This window comes from Aulonocara stuartgranti, assembly GCF_965226115.1.
Source record: "Aulonocara stuartgranti genome assembly, chromosome: 17".
Classification (NCBI taxonomy): domain Eukaryota; kingdom Metazoa; phylum Chordata; class Actinopteri; order Cichliformes; family Cichlidae; genus Aulonocara; species Aulonocara stuartgranti.
In genome coordinates this window covers 14,693,956-14,699,563 of record NC_138953.1, presented here as the reverse complement: position 1 = coordinate 14,699,563, position 5,608 = coordinate 14,693,956, and the positions used below count along the sequence as shown (strand labels likewise).

Sequence of the window (5,608 nt, the reverse complement as noted above, 5' to 3'; positions counted from 1 at the left end):
TTGCCAACAAAGGTTATGTTACAAAGTATTGAGTTGTATTTTTGTTATTGACCAAATACTTATTTTCCACCCTGATTTACGAATAAATTCTTTACAAATCCTACTATGTGGATCCATGGGATTTTTTTTCACATTCTGCCTCTCACAGTTGAAGTGTACCTCTGGTGCAAATTACTGACCTCTGTCATCATTTTAAGTGGGGGAACTTGCACAATCGGTGGCTGACTAAATACTTTTTTGCCCCACTGTAGCAACAGCACCGCTTACAACCGCAAAGCTCTCCAGAGAGTGGTCTGGTGTGCCGAAAGGATAATTGGAAGTGAACTTCCCTCCCTCCAGGACATCTACAGGAAGCGGTGCCCGAGGAAAGCTGGGAGGATCATCAAACACTCCAGTCACCCGAGCCATAAACTGTTAAAACTACTTCCAACACCTTCCATCATCTATCTATAGATCCATAGATCTATATATATATATATATATATATATATATATATATAAATAAATAAATGAGTTTGCGGCATTTAAGCAGCCTTTTGCTGCCCAATCCGACCGGGCTAAAGCTAAAGGTGTTTAGCTGCAGACGGGAGGCCGTATTCCGTTGTGTAAAACAAGAGGTTTAAACTGTGATGAACGTGCTTGATATTGCTGTCATTCGGAACCGCTACATCGATCACTACGAACACGAGAAGCTGGAGAAATACCAAGGGCTCAGAGAAGAGCTCGAGAGGATGTGGAGGGTGAAGGTAACGGTGGTCCCCGTGGTAATCGGAGCACTAGGTGCGGTGACTCCCAAGCTAGGCGAGTGGCTCCAGCAGATCCCGGGAATAACATCGGAGATCTCTGTCCAGAAGAGCGCAGTCCTGGGAACAGCTAAGATACTGCGCAGGACCCTCAAGCTCCCAGGCCTCTGGTAGAGGACCCGAGCTTGAAGGATAAACTGCCCGCAGGGGCGTGCTGGGTGTTTTTTATATATATATATATATATATATATATATATAGAGAGAGATATCTCTCTCTATATATAGAGAGAGATGTATAGATATATATGTGTGTACACACACACACACACACACACACACACACACACACACACACACACACTTAGGGCAGTATATGAGAAATACTGATGTCACATGCATTTTACAGACACACATAATGAATTACACTTGACTGCAAAAGAATAAAGTGAAAAATAGCAATGGGAGCTGGCTTTGTTTCCATCCGGAGGGACTCCTCCAGCTTTTTTCTGCCTGGAGTTCAGCCCAGTGAGTGAATAACTGAGCTTCAGATCACAGGCCATTGGCTGGCTGCTCATTACTGAACGATGCATTAAATTCTCAGTTGTAAATAATGTGATGACTGCTGTGCAGGTCTCCACAGTTACCCAAATGATCTGGCAGCCATCTTTCTTTTTTCTCTGCTTCATGTCTCTCCTTACCACCCAGTCTATTCTTTCACAAGGACCATTTATTGTCCCGGTTCAGTTTTGCACATGCTATGTAATTATTCCACTCCAGTTGCTCAGGGGAGAGAAGAGAGAGGGCTTATTCCTCAAAAGTAAAGCCCCACAGCCCTCCTAAAATCCTGCTGCCTCCATCTAGCCTCCATCACCCAGGGAAACCACAGAGAGGCTTCACAGAAATTCAGTCTTCAGCTTTACTGGAAAGAAAAAACAAGGTGAGAAATTAAACATTCATCATGTTTAGTTCTATTCACACATAGATCTCACAATTAAAAACCAAAAGAAGGATATTAGTGTACATTTGTTTTCTATTTTATAATGGTATTACACTGAATACACTGCAAGCCATTTTTACCCAAAATTGAATGATTAATCAAATAGTTTCTCACCTTAGTGTGGTGCTTTGTAGACTAGTGGCAACTGTGGACATGTAAAAAGAGCTAGGGAATTAAGCTAATTGTCTTTCTTGATCAGAGTTGAAGAATATCAAGACCAATACAACTCATATGTACAGTTCACACAGAAATACACCTCTTGCCTTATGCATGCAAACTGAAACATAAATATTACAGTTTGCGAACTGTTCCTCCAATATGGCTGAAAATATAACAGAGCGTAAGTCTCCACATACTAAGATCCTGGCTTACACTCAACATGTAATTACATACAAGTGTTTAGAACAACTGTTCTTTTTAGATGCAAAAAACCAAAAGTCAACTGAAGATAAACAATTAACTGTATAGAGAAAATCTATTTTTTTTATTGAGATGTATATATTTTTTTGACACTTTCACAACAGGAAAGAAGATATATCTGTAGCACCACAGAATCAATAACTGAATTTATTACCTAATGAATGCTTTTTAATTAATACATGTCTACACTTAACTGAATCTTTTATAAAGAGATCAATATTGTTGGCCTGGAGGGCCACTTCAGACCCTTTGGTTTATGAGAGATTCCAGAGATTTTATTGACAGACGATTACTAAAAATAGTCTTTTTTGTTTAAGCCCTAATTACTGTGACAACCACCAAAGAGCTTTTGTTGTAAACTTCAGACTTCTTGTGTTTGTGCCAAGGTTGCTATGAAACCCAGGCATCATTTGGATGCCACTTTTAATTTTTCCTTACGTGTTTTCTCTGGTTTCTCAAATGTAATTAGATCCTTGTATTAATCCAATCTCCACCACCAATTGTCTGTTTGTTTGGCCATCTGCCGCCTGTTCAGCCTGCCTGCCTGCATTTCCACTGCAGACATGATACTAGTAACACACATACAGTGCAGCACATCTGATGCACCTGACTGTAAACGCAATATAATAACAGAAGGTGACAAGAGTGAGCATGCAGGCCCAAACTAAATCTGCTCGAAGTGGAGGTGTGTTCGTTCCGCAAGGAGTTACAGCAGGAGCTCACAAGCTGTTGTGATGATTGCAAAACAGATCTGATGAGATGAACTGCTTGCTTTCATTCTCCTCATTTCTCCAGTCTCACATGTATTTGTTTTTCTTTTCTTTGAACTCTGTTTGACAGTACAGATTACTATTATTATGATAATAACTAATGATAGCTAATTAAAAAAATAATGATGAAGATAGATAGATATATCCCCCAATATTTTAAATCTTCAATATATACAGTAAAATGGTAAGTGCATGTATGATGCTCTAAAGAAGGGTTTGTCCTTAAAATGAAGACTGCCTTCTAATCTAACTAATTGGAAGGTTTGTAAACCCTGGCTACTCCAACCCCAAGTTGCTCTCATTTGTCATAGTAAAAGGTGGTTGTGTGAATAAGGCCAGTTGTATAAAAGACTTTGAATGTTCAGGTAGAGCAGAAAGTGCTATATAAGAAACAATCAGTATTTAGCAAAATGCTCTTAAAACAAACATCACATCTGTAGTGCTCTTTCTCTGCTTCGAGCTGTTCTGCTGCTCGCTGATCATCACCTCTCTTCTTAAGAAAGCTTCAACATCTCCTTCCCATGGCTTCATGTTATGGTTCATCAGCTTTATCCCTTTGTAGTTACTTCAGCTCTGCACATCACCCACGTTCTTGAATATTGATACCAGTAAACTTCTTCATTCCACAGGCACCCTCTCACTCTCCAAGACTGTGTTAAACAATCTGGTTCAAAAGTCCACTGCCCTCTCTCCTTGACAGCTCCACACCTACTGTACACAGGTATGTTATCTGGACCAACAGCCTTTCCTCTCTTCATCCTCTTCATATCTGCCCTCACTTCCTTACAGATCCTCTGCACTTCCTGAATTAATAACTGTCCTTCGTCTGTCCTCCTTGCTCTTTCATTTTCTTCATTCCTTAGCTCTTTAAAGTACTCCTTGCACTTTCTCAACACACTCAGTTTATTTTTATATTTTGCAGAATAAGTTACACATGGCTTATTGGAGAGAAAAGTCCAATGTGGATAATGATAACAAGTCTACAGTCTTCAGAGACTCATGATCACTAGTGCCTGTATCATCCATCATTACAGAGGCGGATGTGAACGCTGGCGCCAGCTTTAATAGACAGAGCAGACACATTTCACACACATGCATTGAGAACACACAAAAGTGACCTCTTGAAAGCCCTCCTTTGTTTATTTTCCTGAACGTGTGAACATGTAATGAGTGGGTCGAGGATGTGAAACACCAAACATAATGTAATGCACGTGTTTGGTTTGCATGGTGGTCTTATCATGTGTGTGTGTGAACACAGTCACAGGCATGTTGATTGGCAACATTCATAAGATATAAGATAATTTTTTTTTTAAAACCAAACTTTTTTAAAATCACATACTTTAAAAAGAATGCTGACATTATTTTAACATCTTCTCACAAAAATGTCCACTTAACATTGATAGTCAACACTGCATATTCTGTATATACTTATCAATAAAATATATGTCTTTACTGGTTAAGATAATGTGTTTATTTTTATTTTCACAGCCTGTGTTGGAATAGATTTTCATAGCAGTACTGATGCTGTGTGACTCACTTTTTATTGGCCTTTTTGGATGTAATTTATTTCTATGACCCTATAACTCAGCTCTTGCAGTAAGATTGTTGGAAAGATGGTACAATCTATGCAAAATCATTTCATGACCATTCTGCAGTAGCTGCTGCACTGATTAACTCTTTATAGCTCGCCATTGTGTAACACTGTACAATACCACCAGGTTTAATATCAAGAAGATAATTACCGGGAAACATCAACAGGAGTATCAGGCTGCACTAATGTTAGGGGGGAAAAAATCTGTTAATGACTTTTTATTTAGTAATGAATTTAAATTATCATATGTTTCTGTTGTGGTTTCTGTGGGCGCGTCACTGGGTCATGAAATATAGTTTCCCCCTTAAACATCATTTAAGATAACACAGTGATATTTCAGTTCAGTTTTTTTATAGCGCCAAATCACAACAACAGTTGTCTCAAGGCACTTTATATTATAAGGCATTTTATAATGTAAAGACCATAGAAAAATAGAGAGGAAACCCAAACAATCAAACAACACCCTTTCAGGAAAAGGAAAATTTCCTTTTGTAACTCCTCTGTGTGAAGAGGACTCTCAATTTATGTGGACAAATTGGAGTCTTTTCCATAGATATGATTCAAACCACTGCAGCGCTTTACCTTACTTACCTACCACATGCTCCATTCTCTGTAATTAAAATATGGTCAGCAGTACTCAACGCTGCACTGAGGTCTAGTAGGAGAAGCACAGATAAGAGTCCACTATCAGAAGAAGAGCATTTGTAATCTTCACTAAATCTGTTTCTGTATGTGATGAGCTAATTCCACCTATTCAAGGCAGTAAGATGTTTGAAAGTGTTTCAGCTCATGTTGAGATTATGGATGTTCACATCTCACAGCTTCTGAGAAGCGATGCTTGACACAGTGTTGCCATGGATGCCTTCTTTGAGGGCTCTGGTCCATGTCTTTTTGCATACATTATTACACATAATGCTTTTATTTAGGGCACATGTTTTATTACTCTACAAATGTCTATTTGTATGTATATTTGCCTGTCATCAAAAATGTAATGTGCAAAATAGAGAATCTACATTTCCTGGCTCTATCTTCTTTTAATGTTTTAGCCGAAGCTGGTGAATACCAGCAGGCGATGTAAGGTATTTAC

At 38.8% G+C, this 5,608-nt stretch overlaps 1 long non-coding RNA gene across 1 annotated transcript; it reads left to right on the top strand.

The window, feature by feature from the left end:
- The first annotated feature begins 548 nt into the window (after positions 1-548).
- On the top strand, positions 549-4,309 carry LOC309691892. The gene is made up of 3 exons (XR_014272145.1): positions 549-1,680; positions 3,560-3,651; positions 3,853-4,309. It is a non-coding gene; the product is annotated as an uncharacterized lncRNA (long non-coding RNA).
- Positions 4,310-5,608: the final 1,299 nt, after the last annotated feature.